Source organism: Tachypleus tridentatus, chromosome 1 (genome assembly GCF_004210375.1).
Source record: "Tachypleus tridentatus isolate NWPU-2018 chromosome 1, ASM421037v1, whole genome shotgun sequence".
Classification (NCBI taxonomy): domain Eukaryota; kingdom Metazoa; phylum Arthropoda; class Merostomata; order Xiphosura; family Limulidae; genus Tachypleus; species Tachypleus tridentatus.
In genome coordinates, this window is record NC_134825.1 from 135,237,149 (window position 1) to 135,257,729 (window position 20,581).

The following is a 20,581-nucleotide window of genomic DNA, read 5'->3' on the forward strand; positions in this document are numbered from 1 at the left end:
AACACTCAAAACCTTTTTTCGATGCCACTAAAACTATATTACAGTATCAGAGATGTGACTTGTTCAAGTGATAAATAGCAGCAAGAGGATAAGGAAAACCTTACAACTTTTGTGTTTCTTTCTTCTTCCACGTTAGATTCTTCAGCTTAACGTTTAAAAGTCGATTAACTGGTGTAGGCCAGTTCACGTGACTTTAAGAATATCCATATGTTTGATCGGCTGGAAATTTAAGCATAGCAGAAAAATAGTCACTAGGATAAAAGCTTTCGTTTTTTGACTGCTCTCATAGCTTGTTTATTTAAACCACCCTTTACATTCCATGATTACGAGGAACACGCTTGAAGTAAAAACGTATTCTAAAGATGGCTGGTATGGATATTAAATGTTTAATTAAAATAAGATACAAAACAACGTTTCGACCTTCTTAGGTCATCTTCAGGTTAACAAAGAGAGTTTGCAACTGGCCGTTGCTGGAAACGTACTGTATGAAAGAGAGTGTGAACGGGTACGAGATTTTAGGGGACGTTGCAGTATGATGTTTAGGTAATTAATTAGTATAGGTATAAAGGTGTTTCTTTAAAATGCTTCAATTTTGGTTTGAATTCAGGGGCGCATTTAAGTAGAGCCTAGAGGAGGCTCAGACCCAGGGTCCTTGTCCTTAATGGGGGCCTATTGATAATTTTATTCTACGTAAAATTATATGGAATGTAGGGCCCACAAAAATGATTAGCTCCTGGTCCACACAACCTTAAATCTGCCACTGTTTGGGTTGTTGTATAAGTAGGACTTTTTTTATTTTGCATTTGTTTCCCTACTTAGTATGTTGGTGTTTTCAACAGTTATGTTGTGCTTATTTGATTTTCAGTGTTCAAAAATGTGCGAGTGTTTTGTTTTTTTTGTTCTTTAAATTTGGTATCTATTTTACTGTTTGTTTCTCCGATATGGAAATTGCGGAAGTTATTGCATTGAATTTTATAAGTAATGTTGGTGTTATGTTTGTTAGTGTAGTTTTTACATAGTATGGATTTTAGTTTTGTATCTGGGTTTTTAATAAATTTAGTGTTTACTGGAATATTATGTTTTCTTGTATGTTTTTTTCCATATGGTGGTTATTTTATCGCTAATGTTGGGAACATATGATATGCAAAAGTGTAAGGTTTTATAATTAGTTGTTTCATAGAACGTATTATTGTTTGTTTTTTGTTGACTGTGTTGTTGGTCTAGGTGTGTGTGTGTGTGTGTGAGTATAATTTTTCAATGATTTTTAAAGGAAATTTGTTGACGATGTTTTATTTGGTTGATTTAATCATTAATTTTATCGGGTGAGCACAGTTTTGTGGTTGTGTTTATTTCGTTTCTTAATATGTTGAGTTTTTGTTTTGTTTCATGAGCTGAGTCCCAAGAAATGTATAGTACGGACGGTATGGGTGATTTTTCTGTGGATTTCTGTTTTGAATTATGTATTGGTTCTTGTGATCTTGAGATTGAGAAATGTTATTTGGTTAGTTTTCTCGTGTTCACAGGTCAACTTAATGTTGGCGTGTATGGAGTTCACGTGGTTGAAAATTAAGTGTGTGTTTTGTTGATGCGGAGCCAGTAATTGTATTGTCAACATATCTGTACCAATATAGTGGGGCTGTAAGGCTGAATCGATTGCTTGAAATTCAGTCTATGTTGTGATAATGTTGGCTAGAACTGGTGACATGGGATTATTCATGCGTTTTATTTGTATGATCATTGAACATAAAATTAGTTTTGGTGGTAGTGAATTATATAAGGGTTGTTAATTGGTTACTGGGGATATATATTACTGGGTTGGAATTTTAAATATAAAGTTCTAAAGCTACCTTGTAGGGTTTGGCAGTTGAGACTTCTGTGAATAAGGAAATTACATCAAAACTGGCCATTAAGGCTTTATGATTCAGTTGATCAAGAATATATTTAAAGTTAAAAGAGTCTTTGAAAAGGGAGACGACTGATGTTACATATTCAGAAAATGTCCATGCAATGAATTTACCACGATTGTAGTTGAATGATTTATAGATCAATATTATGGGTCGTAGTGGGCAGTCAGGTTTGTGAGATTTGGGGGGTATTGTATAATTGTCTTGTGTAGATAGGAATAAATGTTTTCTAAGATTGTGGTGTTTTTTTTTTTCATTTGTAGTAGCATTTGTTTAGCTGATTTTCATGTGTTTTTTTTCGTATTTGTGTGTATTGGATTAAATTTGTTTATAGCTGATAAGATGTTATTCTCTTTCTTTTAATGTATTGATTTGTGTTTATTATTACTATTGCATTGCCTTTATCTGCGATTATAATTTTGATGTTGCTTTCCTGTTTTAGGTTGTTTATAGAATGAGTCTTCTAAGAGTTGAAAACGAACGCTCCACTGAGCTCGTTGACACAGGCAGCGTGGCAAATACTTTCAACAGTCTAGAAATAACTGGGAACATTTCTGCATTGCACATTGCATATGCATCTATGACATTTTTTGGTCTGTTGTTCGCAAGTGATTTGTACCAAACCCTAAGTTCACCTACTGCAGCCAGTGAAGTGCTGTCAATGTCAGCCTTGTACAAATTGACCAACTCTTTAATTTGGTCACATTGTTGTGCTGTAAGTTCTGGCCGTTCTGTGGTAGATCCTGATGGTAGTAGACACATGAAATTTGTAAGGAGAGTTTTGTGACTGGACGGACGGTCACATATTTGTGAAAGAAAGTGATCAAAAATGGTACAAATACAACAATACGAAAGTATTCCTCAGGGCTAGTGGTTTGTGGGTTAGCACGGTACATCTGTCTTTTTAGCTTGCCTTAGCATTATGATGTCAATTTGAAGCTCACTACACAGAGTTTGAGCCTCACAGAAAATGTTGTTAAATTCATTCACAGTATTATTTCTGAGTAAACGGATTAAATCTTCCACTATTTCTGCGTGATGCATCGCAGCACCTAAATCAATGTTCTGTTGCTGCAGTAAGTTGCACAGAGGTAAACTGAAGGAAAACAATTTAGCAATGGTAAGTAGAATAATGATGAATTCTGGTTGTGTTATAGAACACAACAATTGATTGGCTTGCGTGGCAGAATCTTTGTCTTGCCAACCTGATATGGTCTCAAGGGCATCTACAACTGCATGGATTAATTCTAGAAAGACAATGACTGAGTCATTCCTCTCAACCCACCGGGTGGGGCAGAGACCTTTCAAACTTTTTTTTTCGATTCAGGTACTTTATTCTCCACTGAAAGAGCCAAAACGTGCTTTCATTTGGGTGTATTGAGAAAGTTTTCAATGCTAGAAATTACTCCTATGCAATTTCGCACAAGAACTTCTTTACAAGCATCAGAAATTGCTAAGTTTAGGGAATGGGCACTGCAGTGTACATAGAGTGCAAGTTGGAATTTATCAGTTATGTGTCTCTGGACACCATTGAATTTCGCACTCATAAAGGCAGCACGGTCGTACCCTTGTCCTCGCAGGTAAGCCATGTCAATACCATATTTTGTCAGATTGATTATGATAACATCAGCCAAGTTTCTGCCTGTCACATCATAAACAAGTATAAATTGCAAAAAATCTTCTCTCATTGCAACAGAGTTGTCATTGGCATGCTAATATCTAACACACAGCGAAAACTGTTTAATGTCTCAAATATCTGTTGTTTCATCAGCTAATACTGAGAAACACTTTGCAACATTAACCCTGTTGACCAAAACATCAAGAACATGAGTATTACAGGCATTGATGATTTCATTTTGAATTTGAGGACTCAGATACGTAGTATTCCTCTTTTTACTCTTAATGGTTGCTGAAAACTTGACATCACCCTTTGCCCTGTAGCGCAAAATTGCCCGAAAATTCCCATCATTATTGATGGGTTCCTCATCAGTTTCACCAACAAACATTGGACCAGAATCATATTTTCCCCTCAAAGCTAAACCCTGTCTCTCACACAGTAATACAGTATCAATAATAGGCATTAAATATTGCCAGTTCTGTTCAATTTCTTGCTTGTAAGTTGCATCAAGCTGCAAGTGCACAGATGAACTTGTGTTTACGATCTGTAGAAAATTGTTAGCTTTTTCTTTGCAATAAATATTCAGTCTAAAACTCATCAGAGTGTTTGCATGATTTTTAATACAAAATTAATATAACGAGGAGTCGACTTACCTGTTTACCAATGCTGACATCATCAGAAATGTAATTTCCAATGTCCCAGACTGGACCTGAGGTGGTAGTGGCAGCACTGGTAGAAGGCAACGGTAATGAATTTGACAATTCTGATTCAATCTGATTGGCTGCAGCAAATTGATCAGGTTCAGCCTCATGAATGGGTTTAAAGAACCCATGCAGTGCCTTTTGCTTTTTCAGGCTTGACATAGCGAATGCTTGTTTATCGCAACTTCTGTTTGTCAACGTCACATTCTTTTTGTGAACGTCACATTCACAGTATCATTGGCGCTATCTAGGTTAGTGCCATGGTGCTGCCAGCCTGGCACGGTGCCACCCACTGTTTATTTGTGAAGTTAATTCTTGAAATCCAGGGAATCTGAACATATACTGTCCATGATATTTGAATACAGATTATAAACACTATACACATATTTAGCACTTTCCTGAGTGACTGTATATTTTATATGCTGATGACAGAACTGTAGGCCTACTTTGCTGGGCCTGATAACTTTAGGTTATATATTATATATACATGCCTATATTTTTATTTATGATTAAAAAAATAAGACAAACACCTCAGTGTGCTATTCTGAAATTTGCCAAAAAGATGGTCTCAGAATGCATAATTCAGGCTTTTCTTTTGTTTTTATTTAAAAAATTTCCGGGGGAACATGCACCCGGGCCCCCTAGCATGGCTTCGCGCCTGCGGCGCTTGCATCAAGCACTCAAACTAAATCCCCCAATGGCCATTTTGAGCTACGCCCCTGGGTAAAGACACTTCTGAGTAACTTAAAAGATGATTCTTCAAGTTGGGCGAAAATTATGTATTATAATTTATCGCGGAGAAGTCTCAGATTTGTTACGTTACGTACGTCACATTACGATTTCAAATAGTCGGAAATTTTTAGTTGAATTTAGAAGTTAATTCTATATGTATCAAATATGATATTTGTTAACAAGATTGATATACACGAATTACTTTCTTAACACAAACTCGCCGTCGCACCAAACATACTCGCCCTTTCAGCGGTGGGGGCGTTATAATGTGACTATCCCACTATTCGTTAGTAAAAGAGTCGCCCAAGAGTTGGCAGTACGTGGTGATGACTAGCTTCCTTCCCTCTGGTTTTACACTGCTAAATTAGGGACGGCTAGCGCAGATAGCCCTCGAGTAGTTTTGTGCAAAAATTCGAAAAAACAAACAAATCATTCATGGCCATATAGGAGTGGCTATCATATATTGGTTTATATGTTGTTTATCTTGTTAGTCAATGATAAGTACATAAAATGTGCACCTCATTAAGAGTGAAGCCCAGTGACTCTGAACAATATGACTATAAAATTCCAAAAAACTTTCCGTTCGAACGTTATAAAAAAATACAGAAGTCTCTTCTTTGAAAGTACTTGAACCTTTGGACAGTTTTTGTTTTCTACATTTATTCTAAATGCATGTATTTCAATTTATAGAAAGTATAAGACTCATCCGAAACTTTCTGCTTGTTTTCAGTTTCTATAAGTAAGTTGAAACACCTTTTGCTTTGTTATAATTAACACAAGTGTGGAAATAAAATTCATTATTTTTAATTGAAATATGATAGCTAATCAAGCATATTAACAGCGATTTTACATATACAGTACACCATTAGACTCATACGCTTGAGAATCCTCTGCAAATTTAGAGAACAGGTGGTACTTTGTTGATTCACATTTAACAATATACGTTACATATACATTTAAATATATGTTAAACTGAAAAAAATATAGATACTAAAATAATAATAAATCCGTTACATGAAATATATATCGATACTCTCTGATCACAGGACAACTATACATATTTAAGATTAGAGCTTAAGAGTTGTAACGTTTTTTAAAGTTCAGATTTGTTATTTTAGATGAAAAAACATGTGCGTTAAAATATTGTGAATAAACTTTCTCCTCAGATAAAAACAAAATTCATATTTAGCTGCTGCCTATCTTTTCGTGAAACATCGTTACATGTCGAGTGTCAAGACATCCACATGTAATGTAATATTTCCGAAAGCACATTGACCTCATCAGGACTAATAATGTTTTTAAAAATCGCTTTCTCGTTTTTTATTGAAATGTTAGTTTAAGTACTCATATCTTTTCATATGACATTAAAATAAAAGCAATGTTTTGTTTAATTTAATCATTATATTACTTGTCTTTCTCGGATTCTCTTTCTTGATTTCTCACACATTATACGGAGGGTATAATCTTCTCTCACACTATTTACGTGAATATATTTCTTCAAATGTTTAGGCAATAGACAGCTAACCTAAGCAGCTCAGTTGTATTAATTGCTCTTAAAGTGCTCAGAGCTATTTCGTTTATTACACATATAGTATTAGTATTTCTTGTCTATAGAATATGTTAATCATAGTGTTTTATCATATCTTGTTCATGAGCAATCACATGATTAATATTTTACTTTTTTCTATGCTATATTTTGTCTAATTTTGTTAGAAACGTCTTGCTTGCACAACCTTAGCTCTCTTTTATTTTTTAATTGACCTTGTTAATTACTTTACCATGTTTCAATATTGTACATAAGATTTTTGTTTGTTTTGGATATTCGTGTAAAGCTGCACGAAAATTGTCTGATTTAGTTGTCCCTAATTTTAAAATGATAAACTGAAGATAAGGCGGCTAGTCAACAGCATCAACCATCAAGCTTTAGTTCACTCTAACATGAATAGCGGAGTTTGATAGCCACTCTTATAAACAACCCAAAGTATCTCGTGATGACGAGAAACCCACTTGAAGTAAAAATGTATGCACAGCCATGTTTTACTTCTGCGGCAAGCCATGAACACTTAAGTCAACAGACTGAGACGTTAACCATTAGGCCACTCCAAACCCGTTATATATAATACCTTGCGTGAAGAAAATACGAAACGAATTATAAGTGCTCACAATATACTCATCAAGTGAAAGTTTCTGCGTGCCTCGTAGTTTGCGATAATTCACTTCAACCTGACAAAATCAGTATTATCACCCACAATAAAGTTATATTACAATATTATATTTTTTAGTATTTGATAATAGATTGAAAGATAATTGACTTATTAATAGAAAAGATCTGCGTAGCTTGAAGCACTAAGTTCTATAGACTGATTATATCGCTTTCAAAAACTAAAACTAACTTTTATTTTATCTTCACACTGTTTTAGGCATACAAATTTAGGCGCTTTTATATACAGTACTTACAAACTATCGTCCCCCGCTAGTACAGCGGTATGTCTCCGGATTTACAACGCTAAAATCAGGGGTTCGATTCCCCTCGGTGGGCTGAGCAGATAACCCTATGTGGCTTTGCTATAAGAAAAACACACAAATACATACGAACAATTAGAACATTCTAGATCGTTTGGTAACGGTCACAATAAAAAAAAAAAATGGCATGGCAAGTTCTATAAAGGTGCAAAATAAGGTATATTAAATTTTAAAGAGCATAAGGTATCGATATATGGAGATGCATATTTACAAATTATTATAAAAGATTCCGATACTAGAAGTATAAATAAACATTCCAAGTACTGGTATATGGAGATAGTGTGCATTTATACTTCACTGGAAAAGAACTCGCTACAAAAAATGCTCAAAACTCCAACAAGCACCGGTATGTGGAGAACCTTTATATTGATAATTTAGTTAAAAAACTAACCAAGTACCGGTATATGGAGATAGTGTGCATTTTTACTTCACTGGAAAAGAACTCGCTACAAAAAATGCTCAAAACTCCAACAAGCACCGGTATGTGGAGAACCTTTATATTGATAATTTACTTAAAAAACTTGAAACAAAAAACAACCATATCAACTTCAGATATACAAAGATCGTCGGCTCGGCATGGCCAAGCGTGTTAAGGCGTGCGACTCGTAATCTGAGGATCACGAGTTCGCATTCCTGTCGCACCAAACATGCTCGCCCTTTCAGCTGTGGGTGCGTTATAATGTGATAGTCAATCCCACTGTTCGTTGATAAAAGAGTAGCCCAAGAGTTGGCGGTGAGTGGTGATGACTAGCTGCCTTCCCTCTTGACTTACACTGCTAAATTAGAGACGGCTAGCACAGATAGCCCTCGAGTAGCTTTGTGCGAAATTCAAAAAACAAACAAAGATCGTTTGTATTCACAATTTACAGTCAAAGAACCCCACGAAAGAAAAACTAAGTACCGATGTATGGAGAATATGTGTATTTACAATTTATTTTTAAAAATACAAGAACAGTTATTATTTTATTGTTTCATATCCCAGTAAGCATTAAGAAGAGTATTTTGAACTGCTCAAGTTAAAAATTACATTAATACTGTATATAGGTGTCAGTAACGACATTGCTGCACTTAAGTAATGGCAAATAAATATATTTTATTTTTTTAGCTTATGAACTGTTTATTCTTAAATTTAAACTTTTAAAATTAACTTCAGTGATATTATTGAATACATGTATTTTCCAACCAGAGTGTAATATAAGTTCCATGGTGAAAGATTTCGAGGTTAGCTTTGCATCTTCTAGTGTAGGCTACAACATTATGATTTTTTTTTAATATGTTGTTGGAAATCATACACTAATATCTGAGGTTCAAGTCTTCGCAGTGGAAAGAGCTCAGAGGGCCCATTGTGTGGCTATGGGCTAAAATAGACTCTTATTATATATAGATATACATTGTGCGAAACGTTCAGTGATGACAATTTCAGATTACATCACTAACAATTAAGATCACGCTTGAATTATTTTTGGAAAAGTCGCAAGAATATGGTGGCTATGATAAAATGGTTTCATCATCTAGATTGTTTTCTAGCGAATAAGAGATAAAAACATCGCATACAATTTGATGGAAATTATCTTTAAACTTGCAAGTACCGACTTTAAAAATTAAACAGAAAGGATTATAAATATGTTGATGAGAAACAAAAACTTTTTTTGTATTATTAAATTAACCTTCATGCCCAGCATGTCTGGTTGTTAAATAACACAAGGTAGTTTCTGTGTTTATGAATAGACTATGTGTTAATAACGGCTGACAGCAATATTTTTAAAACCTGAGAGAAAAATGAGCACAATTATGGGTTTTACTTTTCACATTCTACAATGTGAATAAATCTTTATTCATTTATATCAGGTAATATTTCAACATTTTAGTACAGTTGTTTCTGTTTTGATGGATTTTAATACGTTGGTAACTGCGTTTAATCCTGCCTTGATATATTTGTGTCTACTAGACACAAGGGGTGTCTGCCACTGAGTGTAATCAGTGCATTAGGTGAGTTTAAATACTTTTTATCATGATGTATGGCGCACTGGACAAATACAAATAAACTCTGTTTTCTCTTTCTTTGATAATGAAACTAGTCTTGACATTGTGACACAGCTTAAGTTTTAATGTAGTTCCAACTCCAATTTTGCGGGACCTGCGAAAGCTTGAGAGACGTTCTGTTTTAGACACAAAACTAATGTTGCGCCTATATTCAAACTGAAGGCCAGAGTGTTGGGCGTCCCCAAGAATTTGACGCCATATCGATATCCGCCTGTGTTGCCTCCCCTTCACGTGGCCTAGCTTCAAGCAAATCCAATCGTTACCCGGAATCACCACGGTCTTTCTATATAGTCAGAATTCGTTTGGTCTTGCTTTACAAATATTTTGAGATTCTTTGGCAAAGCCACTGCTTTAGTAAATAACAGTAAGGATGTAGATTTGGTGTACCTGAATTTTCAGAAAGCATTTGACAAGGTGTCACATAAAAGGCTTGTACAAAAATATCTCAACAGATAAGTTAACTAACTGGATAGATGAGTAGCTAAGTGGAAGAAAACAGAGAGATATTATAAATGGAATTAACTAGAACTAGCTTAATGTCACTAGCGGAGTACCTCAAGGTTTGGTCTTAGAACCTTTGCTCCTTTTGATTTACATTGGTGATATAGATGAAGAAAAGGTCATTGAAGTACTTAAATTTGCAAATGATATTAAGGTCTTGACTGTTGCTAGCTGTGAAGAAAATAATGCTTCCTTACAAAGGGATTTAGATTATTTAGTGAATTGGGCGAATAAATGGCAGATGCGTTTTAATTAAAATAAATGCAAGGTAATGCCTACTGTTTATCGTAATTTGAGTTATAAGTTAAGTGAGAATAACCTTAACAGTATAATGAAATAAAGGTATCTTGGTGTAATGGTTGATCAGTATCTTAAGCCATCCAATTATTTTGCTGTTATTAGTGGTATAGCAAATAGGGTTTTAGGTTGTATTTAAAGAAATATTGAAAACTAGTCAAAAGACGCTATAATTTATCTATATAGGTCATTAATTAGGCCACATATTTCGTATGTTATTCAGTCTTGGCCTCCTTACTTCATGAAAAACATTGAATTGTTAGAAAGAGTTTAAGAAAGGACTACTAGAATGGCGCCTGAGATGGAGAGATTAAGACCTTTCGAACTGTTTTTTTTTTTTCTCGAAAAAAGAAGAATTAGATGGGATCTGATTGAGGTGTTCAAGATTGTTAAGGAAATTTATAGTGTTGATGCATCCTTTTTTACATACTTAATGTGGTAGGACTAGGGGACACAAATATAAATTTTGACAGAGTAAGAGATATAGTCAACTTAAACACATTTATTTTTTAACAGGATGATTGGACTTTGAAACAGGTTGATTTCGGATGTTGTGGATGCAGTAAATTTAGTTAAGTTGAAAGCTTGATAACTATATGAATGATATTAGCTGACTTTGAGGTTTTATTTGTTCAATAGTTTTAACTTAGATTAGAGACTTGGACAGCCTGAAGAAACCAATAGGTTTCTTGTTGTCCCTTAACATTCTGGTGTGTTAAGTGCAGCGCTATTTTGTTGTTACTGTAAATACATAAAGAAACCAGACATGAATTAATAAGAAATATCCAATTATTGTTTTATATTTTGATAGATTCTAAGATACTTTTTTTCTTTCGGTTGAGTTGGACTTAATCTCATTATGAACACATTTTCTTGAACCTTCTGATATTGTAACATTTACCTTATTTATCACTTGGTTTACTTTAATCCGAATATATTACAAGGAAAACTTTATTCGTTTCAGAAGCAATTGATATAGTTCAGAATACTGAGTAAAAAATTATGAAGAGTATAAATAACTTTATGTTTCTTTCGTTTCAGAGAAGGATTAAAAAAACAGTATTACATACTAGGGGTATAAAAAATGAGTTAACGATTCCAATATTTTAAAATGCACAATAATTTACTGTAAGTAGTTAAAAGTAAATAAACAGTTCAAAACTTTACATCTTTCGGTGGAAAATGTTCCACCATCTTAAGGAGAAAAGAAAAAAACATAGGAAATTTCATTTATGTACAAGTAAGTGTACATGTAAAATTTACGTAATGTTAAAGATGTACTCACTAGGAAATTCATTTTTAGAAATTCCCTTCCGTAACGTAAGGACCTAAATCTTTACTAAAAATAGTTTTGTTCTGAGCAGTTTGTATTAATTCTTCTATGATTAGTTCATTTTTTGTCTTAACTTCTTTAAAATATTTGTGCATTATCCTAGTCAATGTTATACAACGAGTTTACATTTTCTGCAAAGGCCGAATAACTAATTTTTAATTCTCAACAGCATTTTTGTGTTCATTAATTTGAAACTTCAAACTTCTACTTGCCTGTCCGATGTAATTAAAACCACAACTACAAGAGATTTTATGTATTTTGCATCCGTCCTTAACACTTTAACACCAGTAACGATCTTAATTAATTTTAAATGAAAAGTAAAGATTACACTGCACAACAATTTTTTGAAAAGTTTTGCTTCCTGAACAGTTTTTGCTGATTGTGACAGGTACCTGGTGGGTATGCACAAATATAGTTTTGGTTTTGTTTCATCACGTAGGAACTCTGAGAAATAGACAGTTAACTGTTTACCGGCAATAACGTACTTAATTGCGTTTATGTTTCTAATACGCTATTAAGTTCAACATAATTAAAAGTGTTTTGCTCCTGATTTTCGTTTGCATTCAATGTCCGGTGCATCACGTTGCAGTGTCCAACATTAGTCAGCAAGCATTGACGGATTCCAGTTGCCCTGATATCGTTTTTCCATTGTAGCAATGTCCTCGTGAAACTGAAGATTTCGATGAAACGATACGTGATGGGCAAAGTTGGATGTGATTTTCGTGATCAGCAGCCAAAAATCTATAAGGAACACCTAACAGTGTTCAAGAAGCAAAAATTTTGTTGTGCAGTATTATTTGACAAGTTGTATTTTCCATGAACAACCTGTTTTTATTTACAACGATGGAACATATGGCAAACATAGTCTTTCCTTTTTTTCTGGCCGAGCATGGCTAGGTGGATAAGGCACTCCACTCGTAATCTGAGGGTCGCGGGTTCGAATGCCCCTCACACCAAACATGCTCGTCCTTTCAGCAGTGGGGGCGTTATAATGTGACGGTCAATCCCACTATTCCTTGGTAAAAGAATAGCCCAAGAATTAGCGGTAGGTGGTGATGACTAGTTGCCTTTCATATAGTCTTACACTGCTAAATTAGGGACGTCTAACGCAGATAGCGTCCGTGTAGCTTTGCGCGAAATTCGAAACAAACAAAAAGTTGTTTCCAGCGCTAGCCACCGTGCAAGTAACACGTACCGATATCACGCTGTTCAAAATGCCAGGACCTGTAACGCCAGTGACCCCTCCGGTCTCCCCTGTTATCGTCGACGGCTTACCGCCCAACCTCACGCCGCTTCAAGTAGTCACGCTAATCGCCCAGGCGCTACTATCGACCCGTACAAAACTCGTTTCCTTCGCCGGAGAGGCATTCTCATTCAGCCCTCTACACCCGCAGACTTTAAATACTTTTGCCAACCATAGAATACCATATTCAATATCAGTTGCTCTCCTACAAAAAGCCCAGTCAGCTTTTATTCAATATATCTGAGATGCGTTCATCCAAATATCGATTCAGAAGAAATCAAACAAGCTATGGGAAGCCAGACACAAACCAGGCTACACGCAGTTCACCGGATTTTCTCTAAGCAAACTAACCGACCCATCCACCCACTTTATCAAGATTGTAACAACGTCAAAACATAGTGCTGACTACATCCTGCACAACGGATGTTACTACCACATCTTCCACTTCAGCGCCGAACATTCACGTCGTCGCTCCACCCATCAGCAGTCTTATAACACACTCAGACAAAACAGGCAACCTACACGTGACTTTCAGCACTCAAATACCGATTTATCACCAAACCCTGATTCATGCAGGAATAACATCCACAAATCCTCTACCAGCTTTACACTGAAACCCTCAACCCCCAATACCAGCATCAGGTCCGGACTGACTGACCCGAGAAAAACACACGACAAATCTTGCCAGACCACAGTTATAATATCAAGTTCTATAATCTGCAGCCAGACTCAAACCACACGAACCAAAACTACAAACACTATAGTTCAGACCGACTTCAAGATCACTAATACTCAGAAGACACAAACCAAGACTGAAAGTAGACACAAGTCTGTCCTGACAACTGAAGAAGAACTAAACACCCAAGGAGCTCAATCAGTACTCTCATGAGTCCTATGCTCTTCATGCGCTAATGCCTGTTTTTCTTTATCTACAGCCCAGCCAAATAGTGAGGCGGACTCTCCATCCCCCACCAACCCATGGAATCAGACTTTTGAATATTCTCCACGATACTCTCCTTTCTCGCAGCTCAAACAAAGGTTATGCCATTACCGAAAACTTCCTCCTTCCCCCATAAGTGACCTCCAAAACAATGAACTTCCATCACCTGCAGTCCAGCTGAACAGGGAGGTGGACTCACTACTTTCCTTCAACCTTCGCTCGCTGATGAAAAATGCAAAACATTACAGTAATATAGCCCCGTATCTCAACTGGAGCTGCGACTAAGACCCTCCATTCTCCTGAAGTGAACTAAGCAGGCACTAGCTGGATTATTGGCACCAGCTAGTGAAAGTGGGTTTTCTTGGAGTTCTCCCGTTTCCCCCACATCTAAATTTCGGCATTGGATCTATAGATCCCGGACGCTAAGACGGACCCTAAGTCATATATCGGCCGCTGATTTTGTGGTATTCACGTATAGCAGGTGCCCGGTGTCGGTTCGTCGGTTTTTCGTCTTTCTTGCCTACTCATGATCTCATACCTAATATCAGGATGATCTAGTCTGACGTCATGTTTTGTTTTGTTTTCCGGGTCGCTTCATCAATACTCTCAGTCAAGAGCGGGGCGAAGTGAAAGTTTATCTTTCTGAGCTTCCCCGGTTATCTCAATCTCATCCTGGGATAGAGAATTTCAAACCGAAATTACTGTCAGTTGTTTTTTTACTTATTGTGTGTAGTGTGATACATTCAGAAATTTATTGAAATTTTTGTTACAGATTTTATCTGTAACATTAGGTTTGTAACTTCTATATATTTTGCATAATTCAACTTACTTGTACATAAACAAAATTTTCTGTTTTTTTCTTGTCGCTTGAAGATGGTGAAACGTTTCCACCGAAACATGTAGAGTTTTGAATTGTGTATTTGGTTGTAACGTTTTTACAGTAGGTTGTTGTGGATTTTGAAACGTTGAAGTCGTCAACTGATTTTATTACATCCTGCACACAGTAACTGCCAGTCGAATGTATTACAAGGGTAATTAGTTTTCGTTAGCATTTCCAATGTTTACATTATTGTGAAACTTACCGTTGAATTTTAATGGCACGAAGTTTTGACAATAACTAAAAAATAATTAATTTATTGATTCTGACAAGAATTGAACTATGCTGTGAAACAAATTTTCTGTAGTATTTAGAAGAAACAAAATACGTAATCGTTCCACATTGAATGTTATATGACTTGTCCATTATTGTTATCTTAAAAGCAATTTTATTTCAATCTTAAAAACAGTTTTCAATAGTAGATTCATTTTCAGTTGTTATCAGTACACTTCAAAGTATTTGTTAAGTGTTTTTATATCTTAGTTTAAGATATTGTTGAAACTAATAAAGTGTTCTTTGTACAACATTTTTGTGCGTTTTATTCCCAATCGATAGTTTTTCTAACTTTAAATTTTGAATATTGGTTGGATATCCCATGTGCTGAATGTTATGAGATACCCGAAACACTGTTACTGTTGTGGTTTTAATTAAAGATCCTGTGATCTTGTTATGTAGTTTAAGCGTCTGCTTTTCTCTAAAACATTAGGTTGTGATTTCATAACTTAAAGTAAAGAAAGAAGTTGAAAAAAACCACGTAATTAATATGATATTACTGTCAATGGCGACTTGCAAGATCAATATTAATAAATTTTGAAAGCTTCCTATGTATAAGAGACAGTTACTTTACAAAAGGGTTTGAAGTCCTTTTTGTATGAATGATATTTTTATGGTCAGGAGCTGTGGGAAAATGGCAATAGGAAATTATGAGAGGGATTAGCTGCATGTTTTTTTCCTTTTTTGTCGGTATTGTCTCCCATCTTGCAAGTTAAGTTTACAGGACGTCACCGAAGTGTAAGAGATTTCAAATAATGCAGTCTGGTCACAATAGCTATAGGTCTACCAAAATATACCAAAATGTATTTTGGTGTAAAGCTATTGTCCTAGAAACTTGTCAAGATACTGTCGTAATTAACATCTTCAGATACAGACATAAAGTTGCATTAGAGTGCTACAACAGACCATTTAGTTCCAAAATGGTAATATATTTTATTTGATATAACACTATGTTATGATATTATTGTGTGATACTGCTATAAGATGTTGTTGTTTAACGCTATCTTATGACGACGCTGCATGACATAGCATACATAATCTTAGCATGTTATTGTGTAGAATCATGTCATAGAATAACACCTAAGGATATTTTTATGACCCAATCTTAGGACATTGTTATATAACATTATAGTATTACAATGCATGTGAAATTATGTTAGGATTCGATTCTGTTGTGTGACACAATACTGAGACATTGTTGTGTACCTTGTCTATGAATATTATTGTGTGACGCCAACGTATGAAAATGTGATGTGAACTTATGATGAAATAATATTGCTAGTTTTAGAAAGTTCATACAGGCCACGAACCACAAATCTTTGGATTCAAAGTGCAGTATGCTAACAACTAAACCATACTCGTCCACGTTAATTTTGTATAATATTGTGGTGCAATACATTTTGGAACATTATTACACCATTTTAGGATTCTGTTTTCTGACCTCATCTTAGAACGATAATGCTGACACTACATTAGGATACTGTGAATGACACCATTTTATGAGAGTAACGTATAACATTATCATAAAAAAAACTTTTAATATATTCTACGTGACACAATTTTAATGCACTGGTTTTTGACATAGTATATTTGGACATAGCAGTATAAAAATAGTTCATGATGCTGTTATTTTGCGCTATCTCAGAATCCTGGTATTGAAATTACGAGAATACTGTGTGGCCTCATTTGACGATCATTCGACTAACACTGTTAAGGAACTTCGTTGTGTAACATAATCAAGATACTGTTTCGTAATAGTGTCCAGGGATACTGATGTACGACATAACCCTTTCGTTTTACAAAAACAAATATTATTTAGTTTTGTTTTTATTTTTACCTTACAATTTTAGTCTTTTTTTTCTTCTTCACTCTTTGTTCATAAAGCCAAGAGTTAATATTATTTCACTCTTTACCAGATATCGATAATACTTATTCGAACTCATAGGAGTAAATGGTAGTCTTATATATGCAAAAACGGCTCGTTTAGGTTGAGAAAATATTTTACGTAGAAGAGCGAACAACGTTTCGACATTCTTCAGTCATCATCAGGTTCACAAAGAAAAAACAAACAAACCTGACGATGACCGAAGAAGGTCGAAACGTTGTTCGCTCTTCTACGTAAAATATTTTCTCAACCCAAACGAGCCGTTTTTGCATATATATTTCTCTACAAGTGGGTTTTCTCGACATCACTGATTAAATGGTAGTCTTCTTTCAGCATCTTCTTACAGCAAGAAGTTGAATTAGTTTGCTTTTATCTTTTGTCACAGTGAAAACTGTTAAATTCTGTTCATAGAAACAAGTGACAGTCATCTTTTTACAGCATATGGCCATAGCAACATGCGTTAGTTAGATTTCTTCTAGTCTTTGTCACAATGAAAACTGTTATATTCTGTTTATAGAAACAAGTGACAGTCATTTTTTACAGCATATGGCCATAGCAACATAGTCGTTAGATTTCTTCTAATCTTTGTCACAGTGAAACTGTAAGATTATGTTCACAGAAACAAGTGACAGTCATCTTTTTTACACCATGTGGCCATAGCAACAAGCGTTAGTTAGATTTCTTTTAGTCTTTGTCAGAGTGAAAACTGTTATATTTTGTTGATAGAAACAAGTGACGGTCATCTTTTTATACAACATATGACCATAGCAACAAGCGTTAATTAGTTTATTCTTGTCTTTGTCACAGTGAAAACTGTTAGATTTTGCTCGTAGCAACAAGTGACAGTCTTCTTTCAGCGTTTTTACATAGCAACAACTGTTAATTATATTTATTTCAGCCTTTCACTATACCAAAAAAACCACTATTTTAAACGTGATAAGCCAGCTGTATTTTACTAGCCTGGTACCAATTTTGCAACTGACAGTCTGGATCTTGTAACTTACGTGCCGTCCTTCATAAAAGAGACCCGGTGGTTGGGCTTGCTTTACAACCTTGTATACATTTATTAGACCTTTCTGCTTTGGGTTTTCAAGGATATCGCTCGAGGATCATGTGTTAAGATACGAAGAAGTTAACTGTACTCGCAGTACTAAAGCTATATTTTTTAACGCGAAATACATCACATGTTTCCATTATTTGTACTGATTTATCTCTGAAGCTTTATATCCATCATACAACGTATTATTGTTATGGTATTGTGATTTTATGCTAAAGTTAAGTTTTAATTAAAAATTAATTAAATATTTGGACTTGAGATTGCTACACTGGCAACAGAAAATTCCGTATAACACTCGTTCCACAAAAAAATGATTACTTTTTCAAATGCACTGAAAAAAAGAAGCTTTAACATATATTGCTAAGAAGAAATAGAGTGAATAACTATTCAGTTACCCAACATTATAAAGAAACATTTACTTAGTTTGATTTGGTTTCTTTTGAATTTCACGCAAAGCTACTCGAGGGCTATCTGCGCTAGCCGTTCCTAACTTAGCAGTATAAGATTAGAGGGAAGGCAACTAGTCATCATCACCCACAGCCAACTCTTGGGTTACTCTTTTACCAACGAATAGTGGGATTGACCGTAACATTATAACGCCCTCATGGCTGAAAGGGCAAGCATGTTTGATGTGACGGGGATTGGAACCCTTGACTCTCGGATTCCAAGAGAGTTACTCTTTTACCAACGAATAGTGGGATTGACCGAAACATTATAACGCCCTCATGGCTGAAAGGGCAAGCATGTTTGGTGTGACGGGGATTGGAACCCTTGACTCTCGGATTACGAGTCGAGTGCCTTAACCACCTGGCCATGCCAGGCCAAAACGTTTAATTACTGAAAAATGTTATTACTATTTTTGCAAATGAACATATTGATCAATAAACAAATTTCATTTAACTCTTGTCATGTCGTACGGAATCACTGAACCGCAAAGAGAAATAAAAATTGAAGGTTTCATCTCTTGAGTACGAGACACGACTTTCAATATTTTTTTTTTTTAACTAGGCACCTCAGCGCTTCCGTAACGTCAGCCAGGGTGAACTATGTTTCAGCTAATGACGAAATCGTGGTTATTCATACATCTAATGACCAAAGCGGAAAGTTGTTTTTTCTTTTTTTTTATACTAAGAATAATGATAGTAACAGATAGAATTACCAATTCTCCATTTGCTGAAGTCATAATTTGCCAACTACTGACTATATTTTAAAATATTTCTGACTAATTATAGCATCTCACAGTATCAGTACATTTTGCTGTTAGTGACTCCTTCAATTACTGATCGCATTGGAGAACAAGATTTATTTCTAGTACATTACCTCTCCAGTTGCCGATGCGATACGATGAAACCATTATTACTATCTTAATTTCTTACTTAGGATAAAAACATAACTGCTATATAGGCTACTAGGCATTGATTAAAACAATGTTTAGCTGATTTAAGTCACGGCATTTCCAACTATCGAACTTGTTAGAAATCACAGCTTTTACTTAAGGAATTGATATCAGTATCAATATTTTACTTGCTAACAGTGTGATATTTGTGTATGACCGTTAACCTTAGGTACTGTTAATGTATCGTCATAAAAGCATTTAAAATATATTTTATTGTATCTTATTTATATCTTATTCAATAATCATAATTTTATCTTACATTAGTACTACAGTAAATGATTATTTAACAATATGAGTTTAATTTTGAGTTTACTACCTGATTGTAAGTATTTTTATATGAGAATGTATTCATTAGTGCTAGAAACGTCGTATCTGTTAAAATATACTTTCTTACTGTCAAAACTGAAAGCTATACGAATATGCACTGAAATTGTCGCATTGCGGTAAATAGTGATTTTTCGATATTGATTTAGGTTGATGTCGGTTCAACAGGTTAAAAAAAAGGAAAGTTAACCATCACAAGGAAAGCATAATGCTATGTCAGTAGTGTTAGAACTGTGAAGTTTTTCATATAATAGAAATACCAATAACATAACTTTTCCTGTTAGTGTCTGTCAGACCTTGAATTTATTTTTATTTGGCCCACAAAAAAAAAATAACAAAATTAAATTATCACGAGCAGAACTATGTAAGTATTTGAGCTAAACACAATTGAGAACAGAACCGTTGTTTTGGCCCGGGGTGGCCATGTGCTTAAGGCACTCGACTTATAATATGTGGATCACAAGTTCGAATCCCCATCACACCAAACATGCTCATCCTTTCAGCCGTAGGGGCGTTATAATGTTACAGTTAATTCTAGTGTTCGTTGGTACAAAGTAGCCCAAGAGTTGGCGGTGGGTGGTGATGACTAGCTGCCTTCACTCTAGTCTTACACGGCTAGATTAGGGACGGCTAGCGCAGATAGCCCTTGAGCAGCTTTGCGCCACATTCAAACCAAACCGTTTTCTTTCTATATATAGCAATGAGAACAATAAGATTACTTTTTTCTTTTCCGGGAGACCACAGTTAAAAACAGCGCGATTCGTGTATTTACTATAAATCACTGTTAATAAAAGCATCATTAATGCCCTTCCAGCAGATCATAGTTAACAAAAGCACAATTTATTTATTTCTAACAAACCACAGTTAACAACATAATACTTAATGGTGTTCTAGCGTACCGCACTTAGTAATAGTTCCATCCATAACTTACGTG